This window comes from Fukomys damarensis, unplaced genomic scaffold, assembly GCF_012274545.1.
Source record: "Fukomys damarensis isolate Sample0158 unplaced genomic scaffold, DMR_v1.0_HiC HiC_scaffold_21, whole genome shotgun sequence".
In the NCBI taxonomy this organism is placed as follows: Eukaryota; Metazoa; Chordata; class Mammalia; order Rodentia; family Bathyergidae; genus Fukomys; species Fukomys damarensis.
Window position 1 is genome coordinate 2125890 of NW_022900933.1, and position 16514 is coordinate 2142403.

The following is a 16514-nucleotide window of genomic DNA, read 5'->3' on the forward strand; positions in this document are numbered from 1 at the left end:
AGCTAAAGGGGAAGGGGAAAGGGGAAGGGAAAGGAAATAAGGAAAAGAAAAAAATGTGAAAAATGTAAACGAAGTCTTTGTAAATAGGGATGGGTGAAGAGGGTGAAGGGAGGGCAGGGGAATGGGGAAAATAAGAACCAAGATGCTTCACATAAAGGTACAAGATCCCAATGATAAATATAACTCTATTGCTTGCTGTAAGTGTACCGATAAACTTAACAGGGGGGAAAACAGCTTAATGAGGACTTTTTTTTTTCCATTTCTCCCGTGAAAATGGGGGCAGAGAGTCAAAATAGCTAAACTAAAATGAAATGTCTCTCCTGGAGTGCTGGAAATATTCTATTTCCCCTGCTGGATCCAGTTCCCAACCTTCTCCTTACTCTAGGACTCAGAAGCTGAGGCTGGAGACTCTGACTAGGGAACCCCTTGCTTTTTGCCATCTGTGATGTTTGACCAGCGTGGAGAATAATGCTAGGATTTTCCACATGCAGGCCCTTCCTGGAAAGGTCTTGGCAGGCCGTATACTTCCTTCATTCAACACTGGGCTGTCCTGTAGCCTCTATCCACACAACTACCTCTTTTACCCATGTCTGGGGAACTGCTCCCTCCCTTCCTTGCCTTCTCATGGCTCCCTATCAGCCCAGGGACCTCGAAATATTTTGGCTTCCCTATACCCTGCTCATTCCTCCTATAATTGCTCCTTTTGAGGGTCTATCTGTTTTCTGCCAGGGACTTCACTGAATATTACCTTTCCAGAGCCACTTCCCCCTTGGGCAGGTGGGGAGAGGTAAGGTGACCTCCACTGATAATTCTGTTTGGGGGTGTAGGGAAGTGTCAGTCCTGGGGGAACAGAGAAGCGGCTCCTTACCTCTACTTGGGTGAGGCAGAGAGAGCAGAGACAGATCAATCAGCTCAACTACTTAGAAGAACAGAGAAAGCACCTCACATAAGTCATCAGCAAAGCAGAGAAACCAACAGAGAAATATGAAAGGGGTAGAAAATTTTTCAAGCCTGGCTTATCCACATTTGGGCTTTTTCCTAATCTATTCAGAACTGTTCTCCTAATTTTATATATAAAAAATTGTTAAACTGAGTTTGCACTTTTTATTTCTCATTTTCCCAGTAGAATATAAAATGATATTCCTGTAGCATACTCAAAACCCCAAAACAATTTGAACAGCTGTACAGGATATTATAACCTCCTAGTTTAGTTTTTGTTTGGGGTTTCCATCTAAGAGTCAAAGACCTCACATCAAATTTTATTGAAGATGGGAATAGGCAGGAATAATTCATTTTTAAAATAAAGGGTTGCACATTAAACATAAATACAAGTAGCTTAACATTTCAAAGACTTGTTGACTTATTAATATCACATTTGAGGACCAGGGATTTAGCTCAGTGGTGCCACTGCCTGCCTTGAAAGCACTAGGTCCTGAATTCAATCCCCAGTACCAAAAACAAAACAAAACAAATATCACATTTGATAAACTTGGAAAGGTCCAGTGGAAGACATTCATCAGAAATATCAGACAAGTATGGTTTGCTTAGACGGAGGCAAAGCCAAGGGTAAGGGTGTTCAGTCCACAGCCGGGATAAGGCATCAGCACAGCCATATTCACATTTCCAAGGCCAACGGCAGAGGCCTGAGTCAAGGACAGTGGAAGTCTCAGTGACGCGATAACAGAGGGCAGGACTGCGGGCCCATAGGGTCAGTATGGGAGCAACGCTGAACCCTGTCCCTGAAAGGACACCCCAACACGAATACCAGCATTCCAGTGATTTAAACTAACCTGAGAAATTTCACTACATACGGATAGCTAAATACAACTGATGATAACTGCATGATCATAGCACACTCTACTGTCAGACACCAATGACTCAAAACTACAGGTGCCTATACTTGGTCATGGAAACAGGCAACTTCCTCTCTTCTGTGCCCTTCATAAGCTTATTTCCTTTAAGCTTATGAAGGCAGGAAATGGAGAGGCCTGCTCCATAGGAAAAGCTGACTTTCGGAAGCCAGAAGGAAAGACCCGCTAGGAGCCTAAGGCAGTGAAGGAGAATCCAGGGGAAAGCAGTGCTTGTCTTATTTCTCCACTGCCCTCTTCCTGCCTTTCTTATCCCTGCTGTGAGATTCCATACCCAACCGGTTGTGACTAACACGAGTGTCTTTCTCTCTCCGTCTCTTATTTTCTACTGTCTCCTCCCTCCCCCCTCTAACACACACACACACACACACACACACACACTGAGGCCATCTTGTTTAATCTATTCTCCTCTTTCCAAGGGAGGCCTCCAGGCACAGCATCCCGCTGAAATAAAAGTAACAAGTGGAGTTTGTGGAGAGCACCCACAGGTCCTGAGGTAAGCACTTCACCACAGCTGTGCCCTCTGCTTCTGCTACAGAGTGGATGTTTGTCATCTTCCTCTGAGCCATGGGAGAGTCTGAACTTGACCACTTTGTTTCCTCATACCTCCGTCTGGCAGAGAGCATGGCTCTGAGAAGCACACAGCTCTAGGTTCAGATTCCAGCCCTGACACATGGCAGCTGTGCCCAAGGGAACCTCTCTGAGCCTCAATTTCCCCAGCTGTAGCAGGAGGAGATAGTAGCACTCAATTCAGAGCAGCTGTTTTAATGAATTATATATGATATCGCCTTATAGGTGCAAAATGCACACAGCTGTCAGATAATACTTAAAAATTATTCAGAATTTATCCCCTATATCTTTGCTGTGCTCTGACAAGTAAAGACTCTTGCTATTTCTTCCATTGTGTTTATTTTAAGTTTCATAAACCTTTAATTTTTCTTCAGTCCTCAAAGTTTATTCTGCAAACAGTTCGACATTACCCCATTTATAATCCCACTTTGTATACATCTGGGAATTTTTTTCTATTAAAAGCTACAAGAAAGTTAACTCCTTCTTAGGTTGTAGCACAAGCTGAGACTCTAAGCTTTCTGTGCCGATGTTATGTGTGCTGTGATTTTCCATGTGTGAGGTTTACACACAGCATAAAATTTTAAAGAATTCTCATTCAAATGGTAAGAGGAACAGAAGCGGGGTGCAGGGAAGGAAGTAAAAAGGGAGAAAAAAGGAGAATGGAAGGAAGAAAATGGAAACAAAGCTTAGCTTTTGTAGGGAAAAAAGAAGACGGAAAGGGTGAGGGAAGAAGGCCTAAAGGGAGAGAGGATGGGAAAAAAAGAGCTAAGATCATTTTGTTCAAGTACAAATTCCCTATGGTGAATGTGATCAGTATGTATGACAACTCCTCATAAAAAATAAAGTTAAAGAAGAGAAGCCTTTTAAAATACAGAACGTGAAAGAAGTACATTACATGCTTCCCCTCCATGTTCCAAACTTTATCAAACAACCAAAACAGGTTGGGAGAAGCAGTGAAGAACAAAGGTCTTAGCACTTCCCTGTCTTCCCTTCCTCCTGCTCCCTGGCGGGGAAGTCACACCAAGAAAACCTCCATACACCTCCGTGCTTCAGAAAACAGTCCATAACCGAGCCAAGGGGAGTCATAAGGGCACTGAAGACAGCTTTGTTAAAGACTGCACAAGGTACCATGGGAACCAGCACCGAGAGTCAACAACTGGGATCTCATCTTATTAAAAAGCATCTGCATTGCAAGAGAAACCACGAACAGAGCTAAGACACAGCCCACAATGTGGGAAAATGTTTTTACCAGCTGCTCCTTAGACAAAAGTCTACTATCTAGAATATATAAAGAAATTTAAAAGTCCAGACTGCCCAAATTTAAAAACCCAATTAAAAAACGTGCACCTGTAAAAAAGATGTGGGTTTTCTATAAAATGCAATACTACTCAGCCATAAAGAATGAGAAACTAGTCATTCATAGGAAAATGGATGCATTTTGAGGTTATACTCCTAAGTGAAATAAATAAGTCACACGTGTAAATACCGAATAGTTTCTCTGATGTGAAAAACTGTAACAGTACATAAGATCCTAATGGTATAATTGACAATGTACAATAGGAAGAAAAGGGCTAAAGGTGTAGGAAAAGTGGGAAGGGGAGGCAAAAGGAAATAAGACAAAAGAAAAAATATGAGAAAATGAAAAAATGGAAATAAAGTTTTTGTAAATAGGGAAGGGAGGATGGGGTGAAGGGAGGGCAGGGATAAGGGGAAAAAATGAGAATCAAGACCTGTCATGCAAAGGTACAAGAGCCCAATGATGAATGTAACTGTACTGTGTACCTAGAATGTACCAAGAAACTCAATGAGAAAAAAATAGGCATCTGGAATGAACAGACATTTCTCAGACAAACAAGTAAAAGCAGCAAATAAACACATGAAAAAGTGTTCCACATCACTGGTCATTTGAGAGATAGAAATGAAAACAATGCTGAGATTCCACCTCCCCCCAGAAAGAATGGCTGCTATCATGAAATCAACCAATAACAAATGTTGGCAGGGTTGTGGGGGAAAAGGAACCCTTCTCCATTGTTGGTGGGAGTGCAGACTGGTGCGACCACTGTGGAAATCAATACCTCAAAGAAGTAGGATTAGAGGGCCCATTTGACCCAGTTATTCCTCTGCTGGGGATCTTCCCAAAAGAATTTTAAAAATCCTACCACAGTGATATATGCGCACCCATGTTTATAGTGGCACAGTTTATAACAGCTAAAACTTGGAAACAGCTCAATTGCCCATTAGCTGGAGACTGGATAAAGAAAATGTGTTTAAAAAATAAAATAAAATGCAGTACTACTCAGCCAAAACGAATGAGAAAGTAGAGGCATTTATAGCTAGGCGGATGCACACGGAGGCCCTACCCTTAAGAGAAATAAATAGGACACACAGGTTAAATACCAAATAGTTTCTCTGGTGTGAGAAACTGAAAGTGTAAAAAAGGACTAAAAGGTGTAAAATGTGTACTGTGAAATAGGAAGAAAGGGGGCAAAGAGGAAAGGGAAGTGGGAGGGGTAGGGGAAAGGAAAGAAAGGAATGGAATTAATGTAAGAAAACGAAAACATTGAAACAGAGTCTCTGTAAATAGGGAGGGGTAGAGGTGTTGAAAGGAGGGCGGGGAACGGGGAAAACATAAGAACCAAGATCGATTATGTCAAGGTACGATTTTCCACTGATTAATGTCATTATATTGTGTACCTAAAATGTACCGATAAAATTAATTTAAGAAAAAAAAGAAGTAGAGCATTATCTAGAAACAAAGAGGGGCTTATGTTTTAGGTAAGCCGAAGTAACCAGATAATCTGCATCAGATAAAATCCAATTTCATTTTCAAAATAACGCCCCAAAGGAAAGGTAACCTGTCCCAATGAGAACACTTTTCTGAGTCACTCTGAGCCCTCGCTAGAGGAAGGACCCACAGCTCCCATTCTCTCTCCACCCCATGCTTCATAACAGAAAAGGATTCCTTCGACGTGGGTAAATGCCCATGATGTGGGGGTATCGGGCCCAGTAGCTAGGGGTGGCAAATTATAGCTCACTTCCTCTCAGCCGCTACCAAGAGCGGGAAGTGAAATTCTACCTGTCCTCTGGAGATTCCAGCCCAAGTCGCAGGCCAGTTTCCATCGCATTCTAGCGTGAGGCACAAAATCATGGAAAGTGCAATAAAGCTTTGCTCCCTGAAGTCTTCCGTGGGCTCTTTTCTGAAATTCACAAGCACACACACATCTTACAGAGTACGTCACTACACACATGCAAGAGGTCACGCACTAAAACCTGAAAAGCTAAGAAATTTTCCTGAATTAATACAGCTGATGGCAAACTAGTGCTTAGAGAATCTAAACCTGTGACTTTTACTAACACTGACTTTCACCCCATGCTTTGAGAGCCCAAAAATGCATGAAAAGGAGCAAAGTTGGTTAAGCAGCTACCGAGAGCTGGTGGGGGCATCCACTCCAGGCACGACCCAAACCTCCGCAGTCTCCACCCATAGCACAGGGTGTGGAACTCAGCTTCCGCCAGGAAAGGGAGAGCCGATCCCATGCCAGTGCTCCTCGCAGTGTGCCTGCAGACAGGGGCTGCCGGGACCTGCCTGTGACAAACAGGAAATGGAGAGCAGGGCAGAGAAACCTTTACAGCAAGTGGACACCACCATGATGTCTCTGTGCGAGACTGGCTTTCCTAACATCTCATTGTTACTGGTTTAGTCAGACCTTTGATCTATGATGAGTTGGAAACTGAAAAATAAACTGGTTGAGTGAAGAATGCGAGAGCGTTGGGAGCACCGCTGCGGACCCCGCTCCCAGTTTGGGCTCTGGTCTGAACTCCCGGGAGCTTTAAAAAGTGCTGAAGCTGGAGCCCCAACCCTAGAGACACTGTTTTAATTGGCATGGGGTGGAATTTCTTTAATTCCTAACTGATACGTTTCTAATGTGCAGCACAGGATTTGAGAACCATTTGTCTCATACCAGTAATGGATTCAGGTATGCACGGGGGAGTTAGTGCCCTGGGAAAACACACAAAGGTCATTCTTCATCCTGTGTTACTTTGAAAGTTGGAAAACTATTTTATTATGTTCAATTAAGCTTCACTATACACAGGGCTAAGATGGACTGGTGTGCGAAGATATAGTTAGGGAGGTACAATTCTCAATTGTAGTGTAGCATGCAAAACGAAAACACACGGCCCCAGAGTGTGCAGAACGGTGACATTTTCTTGAGGTGAACACTCATGTGTAACCAACATTCAGATCAGGACACAGTACTATTTGCCTTCATGTTGTGATATCTAAAATAGCTTCCCACTGAGAGGAGATAAGTTACTCTGACATTATGAATATGCCCTTTATTTTGATGTACAATAAATCTAGTTTAAGTTGGAAGACTTCAGAGACTAGAAACTAAAAGCGCAATGGTTCTTTCTGGTAAAGATAGTAGATTGAATATACACACATCTTCATTTGCTCATTCAGGAAATTCCACTAAAACTACAATCAGTGAATTTTTTAAAAGGCCTAAATCCACAAGAATGGGAAAACAAAGCTATTAAAACTTTAAAGAGCTGGGCCTGGTGGCACACTCCCACAATCCCAGCAGTGAGGAAGCTGAGGCAGGAGAATCACCGTGAGTACAAGGTCATTCCTGGCTACGTTGTGAGTGCCACTCTAGCCTGAATTAAATGCCAAGACCCTGTGTAAAATCAATCTATCTTAATAGAAGAATGCTTAAGTCAAGACAAAAAAAAAGCTTTCTTGAGGCAGGATCTCACTATATAGCCCAGACTAGCTTGGAATGCTCAGTGATCCTCCTCCTCAGCCTCACCAGTGCTGGGGTTGCAAGTGTGCACCACCATGCCCAGCTAAGAAAATCTTTTACAAAGTGCAACACATGGACAAATATGGTAAACATGAGTGAAAAGATTAGAACACAGGTATTTCCTTATACTATAAGCCATTATGCCAGAAACCATACTGCTCAACTTTCTATTATGTAGAAGAGTACATTTCCTTATTGCTACAGCCAATGTAAGTTGAGTTTCCTTTACTTGCAGCCAAAAGCACGATGACTGCAAAACAGTAGCACATACCTGAGGAAACTTTGGGAGCCAAGGTGTCTTAGAAAAGGATGAACTGGTTTGTGGTTTGCAGTAGAGGATAAAAATGGAAACAGCGCTTTTATCAAATAAAATTCTCTTTCCAAACTCGGGAATTTGTCATGATTGTGATGGCAATATTAGAAATATCAGCAGTTGGGCCACCTTGCCTTAAGCAAACAACTGGGTACTTCATGATGTTTCCAACACCTGGTTTTTTGTGTGTGCATGTGCGTGTGTGTGCGCATGCGTGTGTGTGTGTGTGTGTGATTAAAAGAGAAAGCCTGTTCTGGAGCCTTTTTAAAAATACAAAAAGTTTCAATGCCAAGCAAGCAAAACTACTCGGGGAGGAAAGTAGGTTGCTCTGCTTTGGTGATGAAACCGGCTACGCACCATCTCAAACCGCAGCACTGTGGTAGCACCTTGTTACAATGTGGACCTAAATGTCCCCCAGGAGTCTTGTGTGTTCCAAGGTGGAGATATGAAAGAGGACTGGGTTACAGGGGTCCTCCTTTCATCAGTTAATTAATTCCTGATGAGATCATAATTTGACCTCACATCCTAGGAAGGTAAGAAATCGGATTGAAGAAATTGGATCCTGGAGGTATAACCTTGGGGACTACATAGCGTTCCCAGCCCTTCTTCTTGGGCTCTTTCCTCCTTCTTCTTCCTGCTTCTTGGCCAGCATGAGACGAGACTCTTTCTTCCACCATATATCTTTCTGCCTCGACGCAACCTAACAACAATGAGGCCACTGAACCACGGACTGAGATTCTGAACCTTTCCTATTTTCAATGGTATATGTCACAGTGAGAGAAAGCTGGCTGACACTTATCTGAAATACTGTCAATGATCCCACGAGAAGTTTTCCTACCCTCTTGCAAGTATAGAGCCAGTACACCATTTATCATCTTTTATTTTATTTTAAACAAAGTGAACGGAGTATAGAATTCTCCTCAACCACCTGGAAGCTACTATTTACACAGAAACTTGAAATCTTTGAAGGACTTCTGAGAAGACATTTGTACTACCTTTGAGGCAAAAGGGAAGACCACTTGTCGAACCATTCAGTAAAGAGAACTTCATTCATGGTTTTGATTGCTCTATAGGTATACACATGATACATTGTTCCATCAAAGCTTTACAATCATCGTCATAATGCAAATGAAAGCCACAAGTGCTTTTTGAAATGCAGCTCCTCAAAAAAGTGAGAATCTGGAATGAAAATGTCATAAAATATAGTGGAGCACTGAGCTATGACTGGCCTCACATATGAAAAACTTGGGCTATGACTGGAATTTTAGTTTTCACTTACCACTGATGTCTTGAGTTATAACCCAGATTCTGGTCTTTCCTGGGTGGGATTAACTGAGAAATCCTGAACCAATGTCTCGTGAAGGATATAATGGGAGAATGTGTAGCCCCAAATTACACCAGAGACGCTGAAGGCTGTGTAGAGGAGCCTGAGCCTTCAACTGACCCTGTGGTTGGTGACACTGTCACTACAGCAGAGTTCACAGGCTCACAGGTGGACTGAGGAACTGGGGGAGGAACTCAGAGGAGCTTGCTACAGAGAACTTCAGCAACTCCTGGCTGAGCTTTCTGAAGAGAAGGGGCAGTAGCAACAATCAGAGCCACAAAAATCTTCTGAAACAAGGAAATCCTGAAAAAATCAACAGAGCTACAAACATTTGTAGAGAAGATCCACCCAGACAGAGAAAAAGCAACTCTTGTGTTTACTTGCGTAATGACAGTGTCCTGTCTTACTAAAGAACAGCATTAAAGGAAGGATAGACCCAGCCATCCCTCCGCTGGGTATCTTTCCAAAAGAAATAAAAGAATCATATCACAGTGATATATGCACACCCATGTTTATAGTGGCACAGTTTGTAATAGCTAAAACTTAGAAACAGCCCAGTTGCCCATCACTTGGAGACTGGATAAAGAAGATGTGGCTTTCTATAAAATGGAATACTACTCAGCCATAAAGAATGAGAAATTAGATTCATTCATAGGAAAATGGATACATATTGAGGATATACTCCTAAGTGAAATAAATAAGTCACACGTGTGTAAATACCGAATAGTTTCTTTGGTGCGAAAACTATAATAGTACATAAGATCCTAATGAGATAATTGACAATGTGAAATAGAAAGAAGAGGGCTAAAGGTGTAGGGGACATGGAAAGGGTAGGGGAAATATAATAAGGGAAAAAATATATGAGAAAATGAAAAAATGGAAATAAAGCATTTGTAAATGGGGAGGGGAGGATGGGGTGAAGGGAGGACAGGGACAAGGGGAAAAAATGAGAACCAAGACCTGTCATGTAGAGGTACAAGATCCCAACAATGAATGTAACTGTAGTGTATCCCTAAAATGTACCAATAAACCCAATAAGAGGAAAAAAGAAAAAAGAAATGGCAGAAACAGATAACCTTAGACCAGTTTTTAGTTCTGCAAAGGCTGAGACCCACTGAGCCAGAAGCTGGTCCTAGGGGGCTACAGACTCTCCCAAGGAGAAAGGACACCAGAGTCTTATGGAAAGGAACTCTTCTTCCTAACAATAACCACCTCCTATTTTATACCCTTCCTGCAAGCCAAAGATGTCAACTTGAACGGTGAGTGCAATATGAGATTGTTGTTTCTGGTAAACTAGGCACATTGGTGAATACACTAGGAAAATTATTGGTATTTCTGGTAAATTACACACATTATACAACCTTTTTTAAGGTTAATTAAGGGGTGCTTTGGGAGGTTTGGAATGCATTATGGGTATTTCCATTATTTCTTATGGGAAAAATAGTCTTGACTTACAACTAACTTGAGTTACAATGAGCCCTCATGAACAAATTCAGTTCATAGGTCAAGGGTCCACTACAGCCAGGGATTTAGCTCACTGGTTCCGCCACCTGCCTCACAAGTGCAAGGTCCCAAGTTTGATCCCTGGTACCAAAAAAGAATCAAAAAACTAAAAACCAAGCACAGGTCAAGGGTCCACTGTATCTCTGGAGACGAGGGTAGCTAGATATCATGCAGCATGTATTTGAAAGCTAGTTCTACTTGAATGATGTTGAAGTGGCAACATGGATTAATTACCATTTCTTTGCTGACAAAGACAGCAAGCATGGTGGCATAGATTTCACAGATCACGGACTTGAGTACAAATGAAATGATGTGACGTTAATTCAACTTGAAGAGTCTTCAAGGAATCTGGTTTTTCTTGATACAAGCCCACATTCTCCCAGGAAAATAAGCTTTCACTAATTTCATTTGCTAGTTTATAACCTATGAGTCAGAGTTTTCAGGTTTTCAGACCTTATCCCATCTAAGTCACTTGTATGTTAAGGCTGTGTTTTTATGCCTACAGCCAGCCCAACTTTTTAGCTTCTTACTCAAAGCACTGGAGCTTCTCAAAAATATTTGCTTTAGAATAAAATGTTCATTTTTATTTTGGTTAACAAATTTGAATTATTTCTGCTTTTCCAGGTATAACCATTAAATCTTGTACATTATCATAAAATTAAGAAAACAAAATTCAAAGGAAGTATCATTTTATAGCCTGTGAAGTAAATTTCCAATGTAATAAAATAAACTACATAAAAATATTGGTATTTATGTGCATTTGGGGGAGAAAAAGCATAGTTCATTGCGTTACTTATATTTGCAATAATTTTTGTGTCTCCTAAAATGTTAAACAGTAGAATTTTTTAGAACTCACTGTCCTGAACTATAGAAAAGATTCTAAAACAGTATGCAACAAGTATGTCACACCATGGATAATTTCCAACATGAACTTAATCATATGTTGCCTTGGAAACCAGTAGTTAAATTTTAAAATATAATCTGATCCAAGACCTATAATGTCTGATGGAAAGCTCCTAGATAATCGGAATTACTTTTTTAGGTTTAATGCATTAAAAGCCTACTTTGGAGACATGACAAGTAAATACAATGGGAGTGCCTGGATTAGGTCTGGAACAGAAAGAGAACATTAATGGAAAAACTAGTGACACACAAATAAGGTCTGGAGTTTAATTAATAACAATGTATAGATGTTGAGATTTTAATTTTGTTACAGGTCCTATGGTAAAGTGTTAACAATAAGAGAAACTGAGCAAAGAATAGAGATCTCTGTATTATCTTTGCAACTTTTCTGTAATGTTAAAATAATCTAAAACAATTTTTTTAAAGTCTACTTGCAAATTTTAACAAGGCTTAATCATGCATTCAATAAAACCTTGTGGAGTGCACCAGACCTATTCCTGGTGCCAGATACACAGAGCTAAGCAAAATAGATCCATGGGATCTACCCCGGGAATGCTCAGAGTCTAGTGGTCAGGAAAAACATTAATTAAGCAGTCGGAAAGTTTACACAAATTGTAACTTCAGCCTGCAGTAAGTATATAAAGGAAAAGTGCACGGGGGAACAGAGGTGCAAAGCCAGAAAGGTCTCCCTGAGGCCATGGTTCTTAACATGAGACCTTACAAATGACAAGGAGCCAGCCACGCATTGGCAGCAGAAAGAGGGAGGAGCTTGCTGACAGGGGAGGGTGAAGGGGCCAGGAGCGCATCCCAGGGTGCCCTGAACACGACGAGAGCCTGGGAGAGGGAGGCCAGCTGAAGAGCCAGACCATGAGGACCCTCAAGTTTTAGGGTTCTCCAGAGTCATACAGAAGCCAGTGGATACTTTAGTCAGAGGAATGGCATGATCTAATTGGTGCTTTTAAAAGATCACCATGACTGCTACATGGGATGTGGACTAGAAACAGCAATACAGACAGTGTCAGCTTCTGGAACTCTCAGTTTAAAAACAAAAATTTAAATTCTCAATTTCTAAGTATCTTTGATCTTAAAAAATCTCTTCAAATAATAATGTCATTTTGCATGTTTCCACCATTTGCTTTGAACCCACCACCATAATTTCAGAGGAAAAATGGAGTCCCAAATAGCTCCCAACTTAGTCTGGATATGTCCCTTAGAATACCTAGAATTAAACATGGTTGTGAACAAAAGCACAAGGTAGATACCAAAGGCCTGCCCATAACCTGGAGTTTGGTAGGATGTCCACAGCAGAAATACAAAGGGTCCAACACTCAGGGATCTCAGCTTTCACAAGACAAAAGGAATGCTGAGCATATCTTGTTTTCAGGACCATGAAAGCTCTGTGGACACCCCACTAGTGCCAACTTGGCACTAGCCCAGATCTAAATATAGCAAATCCCAGCCTGCAGAATGGCACTATTTTTGATTCCCATTTAAAATGTACAGTGTTGAGTGTCATCCTGTATTACTGCATGCTGAGTCTGAAGGTATTGGTGTGTTGTCCTCTTTGACCTAGGAAAAGAAACATGTCTTCCAAACTTGATATAAGCAGTGGCATTTCAATAATAAACAGCCTGTAGTGCTGGTTGGGAACTCTTACACGTGAGTCTCCAGAGACTTACACTCTACACAGACAACTGGATTTTCTCAGTCTGTAAGATTATACAGCATTCACAGTCTCACTCAATATTATCGAAATCTACTGTAAGGTCTATCAGGATCAGAAGAAAGAGATTGGATATTGATTGAAGTCTATGATATAAGACAAAAAACATGTATACAAAGCCCTGGGAACCAATCAGCTATTAAACTGACTTTGCATTAAACTGTTCCTTTTCTCTGGAAACTGCCTCTTCCCCACAGCCAGCAAGGTGAAGAAGAGAGCCTCTAGCAGCCATGGTGGGGTAGACTTGACCCTACACCAAAACTGCTCACTGAACAGGATCAAGAATGTACGTGTGACATACACTGGGCCAGTGTCACTTCTCCAGGAATCTGGATTTAGAAGTGAGAGATTTTTGCTCAATCTGTCTACTCTCTTGAATAGAGGACAAGTAAACACTAGAACTGCTGGCAGTGGCTATTTTTGACCATTTGGACAAGGAAATAGAGAAACCAGCTTGCAGAAAGAGATAAGAATGGAGGGTCTATAAAAAAAGGAGAGAATGAAGCCTTCCTGTTTCCCCTAAAACACTCAGGACCTGATTCCAGCTTGTAGCAGCTTTCCCTCCCTTAAGCCTACATAGGATGGCAGTGCCCTTCGATAGCCTCTATTTTGCTTAAGCTAGTTCAAGGGAAATCCCAACAAGTCATCACTAACATCCAGGCCTTTCCATTTGATTTACTTTCAAATAACAGAGCCAGCTTGCCCAAACACTTTAAAGCCAAGAATTAATTCCAGCCTTTCAAAGCAGATAGATGAAAATAAATGAAAAATTCTTATCCTTAAATGTTAGGGTGGGGAGCAAGGCACAAAATTGTAGGACTATCAGAATTACTGTTCCACTATAGATCATATTTATCTATAAATCAAGAAATGAAGTCTTATATACATTAGAAAGATTACAAAGAAATCAACCAAAGTAATAATAGTTTCCGTTAGGCTTACAAGACATTTTTGTTTCTCATCATATTCCTCCGTGTCTGTAAGTAGTTAAATACTTTACAACTTTAAAGCACTATAGCTCCAAAGACTATGTAGCAATATGTAAATGTGTTTATCATGTAATTATACATTTTTTAAAGTAGAGCATGAAGCAGCCTGACTGGCATGTTTGCTGCACACAAAACGAGCTGTCCCTTTGCCATTGCACACACGAGGACAAGGCCGTTTCTCACAGACTGTTCCCAAATATGCTCAGTCGTGCCCCTCTCCCGCCATGCACCCTTCTCATCCTACCCCCACCCACCCCACGCTGCTCATCTCCCACTAGCCTTCCACTGCCCTCCCCGGCTCCCCGTTCTGGCTCCTGCTTGCCTGCATCTCTGCCCTCTCACTCGCTGGCTCCGGATCTGCCTCTGTTCCAATCAGCCTGTCTGAAATAACTTCATGGCAAAGGACCGTCAGGGCATTGTAAACAGAGTACCCCCAGCGGCGATCCAGGCAGAGCCACCTCTTTGGAACATAACACTAGCCAAGCCAGAAATGGGTAAGGAGCGAAAGGTAACATCCAAAGCAAAGGCCATCATGGACTCAGACAGTCTGTAGCTATTGCCATAGCACAATGTTTAATCAAACAATTCGAAATAGAATGGTGGGTATTAAGAAAATAAGTGGCACATCATTTACATGCCCAAGAAAAGTGGGCAAGGCTCTCTGGAGCCATGAACTGATCCTGTGGGTTTTCTTCGTATTCAGAGCAGCTTTCATACACTGGATAGGGTATGGTGCCAGACACTCAGTGTGCATCATCTTACGTAATGCTCCCAACCACCTGTGAGACTACTATTATCATTCCTATTTTTCAGAAACAAAATTGCTGAGCTGAGAGGTTAAGCTTCTTATGCAAGTTTAAAAGGCTGGCAAGTAGCAGGCCAGAGTGGACTTGTCTTCCTGTTGGCAGAGTGTGTGGTCTTTATATTGACACCAAGGGCCAGGGGTTTAGTTTAGTGCTTCCACCACCTGCCTTGCAAGCGCAAGGACCTGAATTCTCCCCGGTACCAAAAAAATTTTTTTTCCACATATATTGACATCAAAACCTCCAGCCCGGTCTTAGATAGACCACCCAGAGAAAATATATCTGAAAGCTCTTTTCTTCTCTTTTTCTTAGTTCTGGGAATCAAACCCACAGCCTTACACGCGCTAGGCATCCGCTCTACAATTGAGCTACATCCCCAACCCTTCAAAGAAAGCATATCTGAACCCTAGTGCTTACTTATTTCTAAGCCCAAGTGTTAGCTGGTACTTATACTGTTTTATAACCCCAAATATCTAGTTTATTGTAAATTTGTATTTAAATGCAAAATACATATCAGAATAAACACTGTAAATACTACCATATCATCTGACATCAATAATATATACAATGTTAGTATCCACACGACCCTTACATATTCTAAATTCAAAATAAATCAGAAAAAATTTTATCATTTCATATCAATGATAATTATTTATAACTATTACACTTGATCTTAGCCAACAGGCCGAGAAGCAATACTTATTCATAACTATTTACAAAACACTACCAGTCATATAGTATAAGGAAGTAGAAAGCTTATTCTTGTGATATAAACAGAATATGAACAGGAATAAGTATTTATTGCATTCATGTTACTAGTAAGATACAAATTTTATAACTTACTCATGTTAGAGAGCTTAAGAGTTATATTAATATTTACCATGAAGACCAATAATAACCACTACAAGAGAGAGGGAGAATTCCACATTTTCTTTCTCATGATTCTTGTAAATGAATACTACACATTATTTTTTTTAAACTACCATTTTTTCTCATTTAAGAATAGAAAACCTTAAGAAGAAAATAAGGACACATAAGTAGAAGTTACAATCGGTCAGGTGAAATGATCACAAAATGCCATTTGGTTTATTCTCAGTCTCTAAAGAGAGCGTCTGTTTAATTCATTCATGGTTGGTGATGTTTTTCTTTCCCTCTAACCACTATCATTATATTCTTTCTCTTTCTGTGCAAAAGTAATTAAGTCCCCAGTTTCTGCAAAGGAAACTGAAATCATTCATTCATTAGTCCCACAAACTTGACTTAGTACCACAAAGCAGTAGGCCTTTTGCCTAGGTTGAAAATAAAGATAAGCCCCTGGCCTCCCTCCTGGGGCTCTACGGGAGAGGCAGGTTCGTGCGGGCAAACTGTCCCAAATAGAGGGCTCCACACAGGTGAGCACACAGCCTGACAGCACCAGGGAGCTCTGCAGAGGACAGCACAATGCAGCAGAGCCTGCAGGGTAAACAGGAGCACTCTGTGGTGAGGAAAGCAGAGAGAGGGTACATGGGGCTGATGCATAACAATGCACTGAGAAGCAGAAGAGCACAGGACAATGCTATCATTATGACACCAGCTTTCTTGATGAGTTCATGATCAGCCTATGCACAGACCAGATCAAATGCGAGATTAGAAAGAAAAGTTGGGCTCCAAACCCAACAATCAATGATTGGTTGTGTGTGTGTGTGTGTGCGTGTGTGTATATATATATAT